Source organism: Phoca vitulina, unplaced genomic scaffold (assembly GCF_004348235.1).
Source record: "Phoca vitulina isolate PV1807 unplaced genomic scaffold, GSC_HSeal_1.0 scaffold4, whole genome shotgun sequence".
NCBI classification, from domain to species: domain Eukaryota; kingdom Metazoa; phylum Chordata; class Mammalia; order Carnivora; family Phocidae; genus Phoca; species Phoca vitulina.
The window spans coordinates 64,849,263-64,862,322 of record NW_022589707.1 but is presented as its reverse complement, the minus strand read 5'-3'; the positions used below and the strand labels follow the sequence as shown (position 1 = coordinate 64,862,322).

General features: G+C 39.2%; 1 protein-coding gene across 4 annotated transcripts in view; it reads left to right on the top strand.

Annotated features, from left to right (window-relative positions):
* The window catches only part of CDK14 (cyclin dependent kinase 14), a 547,444-nt gene that overhangs the window by 413,967 nt on the left and 120,417 nt on the right, over positions 1 to 13,060 (top strand). The gene's annotated exons all lie outside the window — the stretch shown is intronic.

Here is a 13,060-nt window from a genome sequence, read left to right as displayed (position 1 = left end):
TCCACTAGGTACCAGGCAGCATTGTAGGTGCTGAAGACACAGTCGTGAGTAAAGCAGACAAACCTCTTTCCATGTGGAGCTTATGTGCTCAAGGAGAGACAGGAGACAGATTACAGGGCGGTGTGGCTGGAATACTGTGACCACAAAGAGCCGCAGGTGATTCAGAGGGGTGGGTCCTGGAAGGCCAAGGTGAGCAGTTAGGATTTTATTTGAAATTCGAGAAGAATCATTGAGCAGGGAAGGTTTTTGATCAAGGAAGGAAATTGATGTTTTATGTTTTCAGAAGGACCCGCTGGCTACAAAAAGTCATGACCAATGGCAGAGATGGAAAGAGGCTTTCACCTCAAGTGTGAAGTATTCTTGACTGGGAGTTTCTGTCTACAGCTCTGCGTTGAAAAGGGTCTATAATGGCAAGTCTGGACTTGGGGGAAATTATTGTCACACCAGTTAGCAGAGATGCCATAGACTTGGGGGATAGAGCTGACCAAGGATCTGATATGAAATAAGTCATAGAAGTGGCCAGTGCTATAAAATAAAATAAAAATAGGGGCGCCTGGGTGGCTTAGTTAGTTAAGCATCCGACTCTTAATTTTGGCTGGATCGTGAGATCGAGCCCCTCGTCCAGCTCCACGCTCAGCACAGAGTGAGCTTGAGATTCTCTCTCCCTCTGCCCCTCCCCCACTGTGTGCACTCTAAATAAATTAATAAAATCTTTAAAAAAAAAAAAAAACAGCCAAGAAGTTTGATAATCGCTCAACACTGTAAAATAATAATTCTGTTCCTCCCCAGTAGGCAGACCTATGGGAGGGAATATCTTTATGAATTGCAGAAACCCATTGCATTGCAAAGTGGGGACTCTCTGTACTGATTTTCTCTGTATCTGCTTGAAGAATTTCCCATGTACTTTCACTAGAGGGCATCAGTAATGACGGAGACTAGCAGAGTGTCTAGAAAATGCCAGAGAAAATGTAGTAAGATTACAATTTTAAGGAAAAATGAAGTTCTTCTGACTGCAAACTTAATCAAAACAGAGCAAAATCCTAAGTAGGCTGGTTTCATTACTCTTCACTCTTGGAATTTTGTAAAAATTCAGTTGGGGCATTATCTACACCTCATTTCACCAAGGTCGATATGGCATGCCAGTCACCAAATAAAGATTTCCCCGTCTCTTCAACAATCCTACTGCCCCCACCCCCCCAGAAAAGAACTAAAGTACTTGTATACTGTCCAGTGCATGTGATTTGGTTAAAATCATGTCTAAGAAAAGAATCAGAAATTCAGCCTAAGAGTGAGAACAGAATCAAATAAAGACATGGATAACTTTCAAGGTACTGAAAGAATCGTCAACTCTTTAAAAATGGCATGCTTGAGTTGTTATATACCATTCACAGTACCATAAACCAGCCATACACTTGTTACTGCTTTCTTTCACTTATAACATGATGTTTTATATATATCCTGCACACAGTAAGTGCCAGCAAATGTATAACTAGAAATCTATGCATTGCAAAAGGTTCTCCATGTCTCCTGACCCTGAACTTTCAAACATATTTCCAAAAACTTTAAAAATCAAGATCTTAGGAAGGGGGACAGGGAATTGGAAGTTTAGATCTAAAACAAGACAAGTTGATTCCTGCGTTCAAGTTGGGTCTTGACCCCAGTACCTTGAGTAGTTAACTGTGTCCCCAGGGAAGGAGTGGGACCCCCACAGGCTTAAGCTTTGCACGATTAACCATCCTGAGCAGTAATTCCACACCACTGTGAGAGATTCATGACTAAGTGATTGAACCAAGGATAGGATGAAGGTGGGATTTTCTCTTCTCTGTCCCTGGGACTTTATAGGCACCCAGAGAATAGTGCTTGTAATCTGAGAATTTGTGTACAATTTTCAGCATTTGAAAATTCTTAGAAACACAGAATAATGACTGAAAATTGAAGTGCTAGTTGGTTGGTGATGCTGTTTGCGTTGTATAGTTTTTGACTGTTTGCCAGATGCTTTCATGTAAATCACCTCAGGAGGTCCTCCTAAGAGGGCAGGTAGGCAGGAAGATGGATGTAGCTGAAGATCTGTGAGGAACTCCCTACAAGGTAGCACTGGGCCAGAACCACATGGAGCAGTCAGTTCCTCCATGATAGGGCTTGAAACAAACCACCCCAAAGTCAGGCCAAACCCAGACAAGTATCTGTTAATTGCTCGAGCCTGTGTGGTGAGCTGGGTTTCAGCTGATCTTGTCTGGGTTCTGCAGGGTTCACCTTCAAGGTGATATAGGACAACTGAGGCACCCAAAGGTTGTTTTTTTTTTTTAATTATGTCCAAGGTTACTAGAACTAGGAAGACATGGTCTGGCATTTCCTATGAACACAAGACAGATTGTTCTCCTAGACAAAAGGTTAAGGCACTGACAGCCTGTGGAAAGGGTTCTGGTCTTACCACACATCTCGCATCCTCCTTGGAACGGCAGCTACGAAATAATGCTCTTCCTGTGACAAGAGACAGGAAGAGCACAAGGCCACAGACGCATTTCAAACCCGCACTGTGTCAGCACCACTGACATCCATCGTTGACGCCAAATATCATATCCATGGGGCAGAGAAGGGAGGGTGGGGAGAGGGGTGAGAAGAAATATTTGCTGAATAATAATCTAAATCTCCCATGTTAGAGTTTATGACTTCTAGGCTTATCAGCTACTCCTGGCTAAAATAAGTGAATCTCACAGCCTTGATTTGTTTAAAATCATGTTGATTTAAAACACTTCTTTGGGCCATTATCATAGGGATCATGCAAGACAAATACACATGACTATGAAATAATAACTCTTTTGCTAGTATGAGGTCAAAGGAAAAATCTTGGTTTATTTTTGATGCAAGGAATATTTTACTCCCAAATATTCAAGTAAGACATGATAAACTGACTACTAACAATTGGCTCAGTTTTAAGATCTGATGAAAGTTCCTGCACTTACGCTTGTCCTCGATACCACACTGTCAGGACATCCTTGGAGCTAACAGACAATGTTGGCAGTGGAGATCATTAAGAAGGGACATAACTGTGTAGCTACACGGATGCTTTCACCCCCACAGCCAGCTTTGTAAATCCAACTAATAATCTCTTGATTATTCAAAAGGACAATTGCTATTCTCTCAAGGCTAATCCTTGCTCTCCACGAGTGCATTAAAATCACCGACTTACATATGAGGAGTTAGAAGAGTATGGAAGTGTCTGTGATTTTTTTGTCATTTCTTTTTTTTTTATTTTTTTTTTTATTTTTTTTAAAGATTTTATTTATTTATTTGAGAGAGAGAATGAGAGAGAAAGAACACATGAGAGGGGATAGGGTCAGAGGGCGAAGCAGACTCCCTGCCGAGCAGGGAGCCCGATGCAGGACTCGATCCAGGGACTCCAGGATCATGACCTGAGCCGAAGGCAGTCGCTTAACCAACTGAGCCACCCAGGCGCCCTGTCATTTCTTTAAAAGGGGCAAAAGAGGCACTTTAGTTTAGCTTGAGTATTTACTCTCCCTAGAGTGATACTGCTTTCAGTGTACAATATGTCTGCCTCATAGATGTGTAACTTTACCATACAGGATGGTCCGTTTTTCCAGCATATCAGTGATAGTTGTGATAGTAGTAGTAGTAATAGCTAGCAGGTATTGAACGTTTACTGTGCATCAGACACTCTTATCAGCTCTTGAGGTGCCTTTCCTTATTGAACACTCACGGTAACTCTATGAGGTAGGTACTGCTATTATTCCCATCTGTGATATAGGACAACTGAGGCACCCAAAGATTTTTTTTTTTTTTAAATTATGTCCAAGGTTACTAGAACTGGGAAGACATGGTCTGGCATTTCCTATGAACACAAGACAGATTGTTCTCCTAGACAAAAGGTTAAGGCACTGACAGCCTGTGGAAAGTGCATTGGGAGTGGGGAGAGTGTGGCTTGTGTGCATGTTTTTTTAAGACTATTTTTTAGAGCACTTTTAGCTCTAAAAGCAAAACTGAGCAGAAGGTATAGAGATTGCACATACACACCCTGTGTGTGCACACAGTCCTAGCCTCCCTGGTATCAACATGCCCCACAAGAGTGGGACATCTTGCATAATTGCTAAACCTACATTGACACATCATTATAACCCAGAGTTCATAGTTTACATTAGAGTTTACTCCTGGTAAACATGGTACCTTCTTGGATGTGGACAAATGTATAATGACATGTATTCACTATTACAGTATCATACAGAATAATTTCACAGCCCTGAGAAATCCTGTGTGCTCTGCCCACTCCTCCCTTCCTCCTCCCTAACCCTGGCATCCACCGATCTTTTTACTGTCTCTGTAGTTTTGCCTTTTCCAGAATGTCATCTCGTTGGGAGCGTGCATGTTTTATATTGCTGGTTAAAGGAGCTTTGTGATCTGTTGTGTTGCTGCTGGCTTTGTGCATTGTTGAGGTCAAACTTCAGGTCTCTTCCAGCGGGGCCACAGAGGGGTCTCCTGGTGTAGTGGCGAAGAGCATGGACTCCACCTCCAGACGGGCTGGGTTCAAATCCCAGCTCTACCACATGTGAGCCGTGTGACACGGACAAGGTGCCCAGTGTCTCACGATCTTAGTTTCTCTGTGTGTAAGATGGAGATGACTGTAGCCCGTCCCCCATAGTGTTGTCATGAGGACTAAAGTGAGTGCATATTTGCAAACTAATATACGGAAAATGTTTGCTAAATATCAATTAGGAGGCTTGGGTATCCCAGCTCTTTGGTAAGGAACAGTAGACTGGGAGCAGAGTTCTTGTTCAGCCTGTCCCACTAGCCTGCATCATGGCCTCAGATGACTCAACCTTTCGAACCTCAGTTTACTCCTGAAAATGAAGTGGTTAGACTCCCTGATTGCTCACAGTGCCCCTGAAGGGACTGAGCGCCCCCTTCCTGATCTCTTTCTCCCTTAGGGGGCGTCTAGATGGAGGGATGGGTGGGGACACATGGAAAGTGAGACACAAAAATCTTTCTTCTCCTTTCTTTTCTGGGTACTGTAAAGATATGTTACGGTTTGTGAACAGTACACTTTAGACTTGCAAGAATACCTGTGATTAAACTTTCCTAGAGAAAAACATCTCATGGGAAAGAGGAGCGTTCCATGACTTTTAGGTTGGATAGTTTGAAGACCTCGTTAGGGACTGTGCACTCACAAAGCCACAGTTGTATGCATGTCCGAAAAGCCAAGCCATCAGAAGTAAAAATATTTAATGAAATAGTAGAACGTTTGTTTCTAGAAGTTGCTCCGAGATTACTCATTTTAAAACGCCCACTGCTGGGAATTAAAAGATGATTTGCTGCATCCAGGGTAGGTCAGGGTGCTTCAGTCTCCTGCTTGCATGTCTGAAGGTGGCCGCTGAGCATTTGAGGTAGCCATCTGGGTGACAGCGTCAGGGCAGTGCAGTTCTGTTCAGCATTAACGTGTCATGTCAGAGCCTCTCACTGGTAACATTCGAGCTGTGCCAAATCACAGTCATTATGTATTTTGGGGCTATCAAGTATCTTAAAGCTGTGAATTGCAGTTGTGCGAACATACGTATTATTTCTAAAATGCCTGTTTAGGTCGCTCTGCTTTTTTTGGAGTTGAGATATCTGACATCCCCATATTTTGGAACAAGTTTGACCCTCTCCATCTGGGGTAAACTCTCCTCTTCTGTACAGGAATTCTGCTTTACTTCAGTTTTAAAAATTATAGATGGTTTAAATCCAGCTTTTCTGTCTCGATCAGACTATCACCTGAAATGTTTACCGCTGGCTTGGCTTTCCTAATAGGAGAAAGTGAAGTTTGCATGAAAATTCTTGCGCATACTTGTCAATATAGTTTTCTTCTATTGAAGACCCGTTAGTATTGGTCCCATGATTTATTGTAGGCTGCTTATGACCATGTATGTTTTGTGCACTGCTGTAGATCCACAGTGCCTGGAACAGGGCCTGGCAAACAGTAGGCACCTGATAAATACTTGTAGAATAAACGAGAATGAATGAATACTCATGCCTCCTATCCTAAAGGATTTAAGGATATTTTACGTTACATGAACAAGTAATAAAAGTGATTGTTTGAAATCTCACCAGCATAATTTGTAAGTGTGTTCGTTGTTCACCTTCTAAAGGACCAGCGCCTTTTGGCTTCCCTGAAACAATCCTGAGAAAGGCCTCAGGTTCACCACCTCTGCCAGGTGATAGGATGGCCACGGCTCTTTGCTGAAATTATTACTACTTTCTTCCAAGCTCAGTAAGAAAGAGTAAATGTATTTGTTAAAATATAAAATAATCCTAAAATTTTTAAATTGTGAATACTTGAATATATTGTTGAGAGGAGTTAATTATCAAGCACATCTAACATTTCCTGTGGCATCTTGAACATGCTCATTTTTATATTGACTTATGAAATACTTGTTCCATGATATTATTTACATTGGATGATATTAAACCTGTTTACAAAAGATATACTAAAGTCTTAGACTTTGTAAGATCTCACCTCTATTGCCACCCCTCCCAAAAAAAGAAGGAAAAGCGTTAGCTTACAAATCCTGATTTCACCTCTCAAGTCCTTTGAACATACTTGGGGTTTTTAATTGGTTGATTGATGTAACTGTTTACTCATATGTTTTCCTGTTATTGAATTTAGAAACACAGCAGTGTCCCGGAAGATACAAGCCAAAAAAAATTGGCGAGAAGGAAATGGGGGGGATAAAAATTGAAATTATTTTCCTGGTGTACAGAGTTCCTACCTATAAGCAAATGAGGACGTTCCAGTTTAGGTTTTCTCTTGATGTGGGTTAAAGTCTGCTTTCCTAACGCCTCAAGCCATTGCAGTTGAGCTCTTTTAAGCTGGGAACCTGGAATGCATACCATTGTTCTCCACTTGTTTTCCCGTGGAATTTCAACGACCCAACCCGCAGCACAGAAGCATGGCAGTCTGAGGGAAAACCTTTCCAGTTCTCTGTCTCCGCTCCGCGCCGCCCCCCCCCCCCCCCAGCACGTGGCATAGCAAGTGATTTCTTCCGTGAGAGCCGTCCTCCCTGGCCTCCCTCTGCGTGTGATCATCCTCTGCTATGTCCCTGCAATAAGAGAAGGTGAAAACCAGCCTGCAGGTTTAAATTAATTGCACTCCTCAGTTATGCTCGGAGTTTAGCCAGGGCCTTACATCACAACATTCTAAACTTCCAGTTTAAACATAATTGGAAAGAGCTGACATTAAAGTAGTCACTGACAGAGTAAACTTAACTAAAGCAGAAAGTCTAAAACACTCATATGCAAATAACTTGAATAATCTGATAAAATTATTCATAGGCCCTTGAATATTTTATTAAAGATACCTGTTAGTGGTTCTGAGCCCTGGATTCCAGCACCTTTTTGTTTTTCAAACCGATGTGCCTAATTATATTGTGTTTGTTCTAATGGAACATCACTTTTATTCGTAATGGAAATCGTTTTTTAAAATATAATTTTTTCATGGAGTCATAAATGTAATGCATGTTCCTGGCCAAGAAAAAAAAAAATGGTAGAGCCTCCTCCATTTGAAATTGTGTACTTTGGCAGTTAAGATCTGGAAGATGCTGGATACAAGAGAGCAGCACCTGTGTTTTACTGGGGCTAGTGGCAGGTATTTGAGTTTATCCTGTCTTCATTTGGAAAAGAAAGAGATGCACTTAGTGGCTCTGCCTCTGGGCTCCTGAGGAACGGTGTCCGTATCCACACTGCACCTTCACTCTGTATTTGTAATTCTGTATTTACATTTCTGTGCCACTGAACTATAATCGGGACTTTTACCTGTTTCTACGTGTCCAGTGCAGCTCCTGGCATCCCGGCAGGTGCCCAGGTAACATTTGCTAAAAGAATTCAGAGTTTACGTGAATAGGGATGGAAGGTAAACATAGGAAGACCTCATTCTTCATTCTTCCTTATTTTTTCTACTTACATATGGTGCGTTTCAATTTGGGCTCTTTTATGCACAGCTAAATCTGACATACTGTGTTTCTAGAAAAAAAAATTCTATTAGCATATCCTGTCAAACTCTAAATAGAGGCAATTCTTAGAACTAATATTTATGTGCAGTCATTAATTGCCAAGAATAATAATTTACTTGTAAATGCAAGATTGTATTAATTTTATCTGTAATGGAATTCTTGTTCCTCCTGAAATCATAACAAATTATTAAAATTGCTTTGTGGGGAGTACAAAGTTAAAGAGATCAAATTTGTTTTACAAGAACATTTGATGTAATTAATTTTTAAAATGTCTCTTGCTTTTTTAATACCAGACTTAAGATAATAATAATTTTTTTAAAGACCTTTATAAAAAGAACTGTTCTTCCCATTTCTCCCCCCCTTGTCAGCTAATCCTCAAACCTAAAATATGCCTTTATATTTGTGCTCTATGCCTGAATTACATTGTGACTTTATAATGCAGTCTAGTAGAGACTAAACTCAGACATCAGATGTTCTTTTGAGACTTTTAATTCCTAATTGTTGGTGAGCACTTTGACCTGTAGCTTTAGAACAGTGGCTGTTTGGAACCGGGCCTGATCTTTGGCAGACCACGTCATTAGAGCATAATGACTAGTTTCTGCACTGATTGGTCAGAGCCCATGCCCGGCAGGTTCTTAAATATTTTAACAATTATCCCAGCTTGAATGATGACTCTGAAACTCCATGAAAATCTTCAGTACTTTCTGAATCATCCTGGAAAGATTCATGTATTCTTGGGGGTAACAGTTGAGTTGAATATGAAATTCTCAGTCTTTGGAACTTGGAAATTAGAGATCAGTAAATCCTCTGTTCGTCATCTTAATGCCTACCTTTCTGTCATACCCTATATCCAATCCATCAATAAATCTATTGCTCTGCCTTTTAGCAAGCTGCAGACTGACTGACCCCTTTTCACTACAGACACTGTTTCTAGAGCCCAAAGTATATCATCTCCCTCCCGTACAGTTGTAAAAAACTTCGTCTCCCTGCTTCCGTCCTTGCTTCCGAGAGTGTATTCTCGAAACAGAGGGCAGAGTGGTCCTTAAAAAATGTCTGGATGGTGTGTTACAGGCTACAGGGGCTCCATGTGAGCTGGTCTTCTGCCCTTGTGCCCCTTCTCTGTCTCAGCCTCCACTTCTCTCTCCTGGGCTGTCTGTCCACTCCAGCCACCCTGTCCTTCAGCCTCACTCCAGCCTTGCACATCCCCACGAGAATGTGAGCTCTCTCCCTGCATGAAGGGATTTTGTGTGATTCCCTTCTATAGCCTCAGCCCCTGAGAAGGACACTTGGCACACAGTAGTTGCTCAATAAATAGTAGTTGAACCAATGAATCATTGCACAGTATTTCCAGTCATTCTGTTTGGATAAACTGTGTTTAGAAATAGGAAGTTGAACAGGTTCTTAAATTTCTTTTTGTTATTATCTAATGGTATCCTTCCACAGGAAATATACCGTAACAAAAGCAGCATCAGTCATTTAGATTCTCTCCTTTAAAAGCTTGTCATTAAAAGCAGACAACATTGAAAAAAGACACCAACCAATATTAAGCAAAATTAAGCCTTTAAGTATTAAATTTTTAAAAAGAATCAAGATCAATATGAAAAAGATGCCATTTAATTTTATTGGAGGACACACACACAAATCCTTTCTGAATGGAAGACACACCATATTGTTATGTACAAAGATTTTCTGTCATTCTTTTCAGATAGGTAGATATTTTAATGAAACTCCAACCAGATTTCCAATGGGAACTTTATTTTATTGATTGACTGTTTTGTTGGAAACTCACCTTCCCTCATCACTTAATCTAAAGTGTCTCTCTCATACTGGTCAGTCTACATTATATCTCCTTGTTTTACTTTGCTGGAACACTCTTTTTTGCCCACCTTTATTGGGATAGAATTGACATATAGCATTGTATAAGTTTAAGGGGTACAGCATAGTGATTTAATATATGTCTCTATTTATACCACAGTAAGTTTAGTTAACAGATCCATCACATCACATAGTTATAATTTTTGTGTGTCTGTGGTGAGAACTTTTAAGATCTACTCTCTTATTAGCAACTTTCAGATACACAGTGCAATATTGTTAACTAAAATCTCTATGCTTTACATTACATCTCCAGAATTTATCCATTTTATAACTGGAAATTTATATCCTTGGATTGCTTTTCATCCATTTCTCTGTCTCCCCACCCCCTGCCTCTGGCAACCACCAATCTATTCTCTGCTTTTATGAGTTCAGGGTTTTTTAGATTGTATATTTAAGTGAGATCATACAGTATTTATCTTTCTTGGACTTATTTCACTTAGCATAATGCCCTCAAGTTCCCTCCATGTTGTTGCAAATATCAGGATTTCCTTATTTTTTACGGCTGAATACTATCCTTTGCATGTATACACTACATTTTTTTCATCCATCAGTAGACACTTGGGTTGCTCCCACATCTTGTAAGTAATGTTGCGGTGAACATAAGGGTGCAGAAATCTCTTCAAGTTAGTGGTTTAATTTCCTTCAGAAATTAAATACCCTGATATGGAATTGCTGGATCATATGGTAGTTGTATTTTTAATGTTTTGAAGAACCTTCCTACTGTCTTCTGTGGTGGCTGCACCAGTTTACATTCCCGCCAACAGTGTATAAACACCCCCCTTTCTCCACATTCTTGCCAGCATTTGTTAGCTCGTCTTTTCGATGCCGGCCATTCTGACAGGTGTGAGGTGACATCTCACTGTGGTTTTGATTTGCCTTTCCCTGACAGTTAGTGACGTTGAGCACCTTTTCATGTACTTGTTGGCCAGTTGCATATCTTCCTTGGGAGAATGTCTGTTCAGGTCCTGTGACCACTTCTCAGTTAGATTATGTGATTTTTTGCTATTAAGTTATAGGAGTTCTTTATATATCTTGGATATTAACCTCTTATCAGATATGTGGTTTGCAAATATTTTCTCCCATTCCGTAGGTTGCCTTTTCATTTTGTTGATGGTTTCTTTTGCTGTGCAGAAGCTTTTAGTTTGTTGTGGTCTCACTTGTTTATTTGTTGTTTTTATTGCTTGTGCTTTGGGTGTTGTATCCATAAAATCATTGCCAAGACCAGTGTCAAAAGCTTTTTCCCTCTGTTTTTGTCTGTGCTTTCAGGTCTTACATTTAAGTCTTTATCTTTTTTGAGTTAATTTTTGTGCAGGTTTAAAATAGGGTTCCAGTTTCATTCTTTTGCGTATGAATATTCAGTTTTCCCAGTACCATTTATCGAAGAGATTATCTTTCCTCCATTTAGTATTTTGGCTCCCTTGTCAAACATCAGTTGATCATACATGCATGAGTTTAATTCTGGGCTTTCCATTATGTTCTATTAGTCTATGTGTTTGTTTTTATGCTAGTACCATACTGTTCTGGTTGCTATAGCTTTGTAAGATAGTTTGAAATCAGGAAGTGTAATGCCTGTAGCTTTGTTCTTCTTTCTCAAGATTACTTTGGCTGTTCAGGGTCTTTTATGGTTCCATACACATTTTAGGATTGTTTTGTTCTTCTATAAATACAGAAATTGCCATTGAAATCTCAACAGGGATTGTATTAGATCTATAGATGATGTTGGGTAGTATGAACATTTTACCATATTAATTCTTCCAATCCATGAACACAGGATTCTTTTCCATTTATTTGTGTCTTCAATTTCTTTCATCAGTGTCTTAATAATTTTCAGTGTACAGATCTTTTATCTCCTTGGTTAAATTTATTCTTAGGCATTTCATTATTTTTGATGCTTTATAAATGGAATTTTTCCTTTATTTGTTTTTCACATAATTCAATGTTAACATACAGAAACACAACTGACTTATGTATATTGATTTTGTATTCTGCAGCTGGACTGAATTTATTAGCGCTAACAGTATTTTGGTGGAGTCTTTAAGATACTCTGTATATAAAATCATGTCATCTGCAAACAGAGACAGTTTTACCTCTTCCTTTCCAATTCAGATGCCTTTTATTTCTTTTTCTTTCTTTCTTCTTCTTTTTTTTTTTCCCTGACTGCTCAGGCTCAGACTTTTAGTAGCATGTTGAATAGGAATGCTGAGAGTGGGCATCCTTGTCTTGTTCCTGACATTAGAGGAAAAGCCTTCTGCCTTTCATAATTGAGTATGATATCAGCTGTGCGTTTGTCATGTATACCCTTTCCTGTGTTGGGTACATTCCTTCTATACCCAGTTTATTAAGGGTTTTTATTACAAATGGATGTTGAATTTTGTCAAATGCTTTTTCTGCATCTATTGAGATAATCATGTGACTTTTGTTTTTTATTCTGTTAATGTGGTGTATTACATTTATTAATTTGCATATGTTAAACTGTCCTTGCATTCCAGGGATATATAATATAAAGAGACATTATTTTTTCATTGCTGGAAAATGAAAAGTAATCTGACAGCATCTATTAAAATGTAAAATGTGCATACCATTTACCAAGCAGTTCTATATGGAGAAATCGACCCAATAGAAATGAAAGCATTAGTATACAGAGTTAGATGTGTGAGGATATGTACTGAAGCATTGTTTTTAAGGGGAAAGGAAGTGGAAACTACCTCCGTTGTCACCAGTAGGAGAATAGTCAAATACCTATGATACTTCTATTCTATGGAATATTATACAGCTTTAAAACAATTGTTACATCTGTTTTCTTGCTTTGAAGGACTATCTGCTATATATTAAAAAAATTTCAGAGACTGTTCATTGTACAATCCATTTTTAAAAATTAAAACAGTATCTGTATGTGTATATATGAATGGGTTTGCATTTATAAACATAAAGAAATATGTGGAAAGAGACATACCCAAGCCATTAACAATTGCTGTATCTTCAGGAGTCAAAAATAGGGAGCAGGAGAGGAGATTATTAATATCTGTTCTGTGCTGCTTTATTGTTTAACTTGGTAAAATAAACATCTTAATTTTTAAAATATAATAATGATGACTCAGTGAAAAATGTAAATATACATTATAGGACTTTGGTAGTTTGGCTTTGAGCCAAACCAAATAGATGTAAGAAAGAAAATGTAAATACCAAAT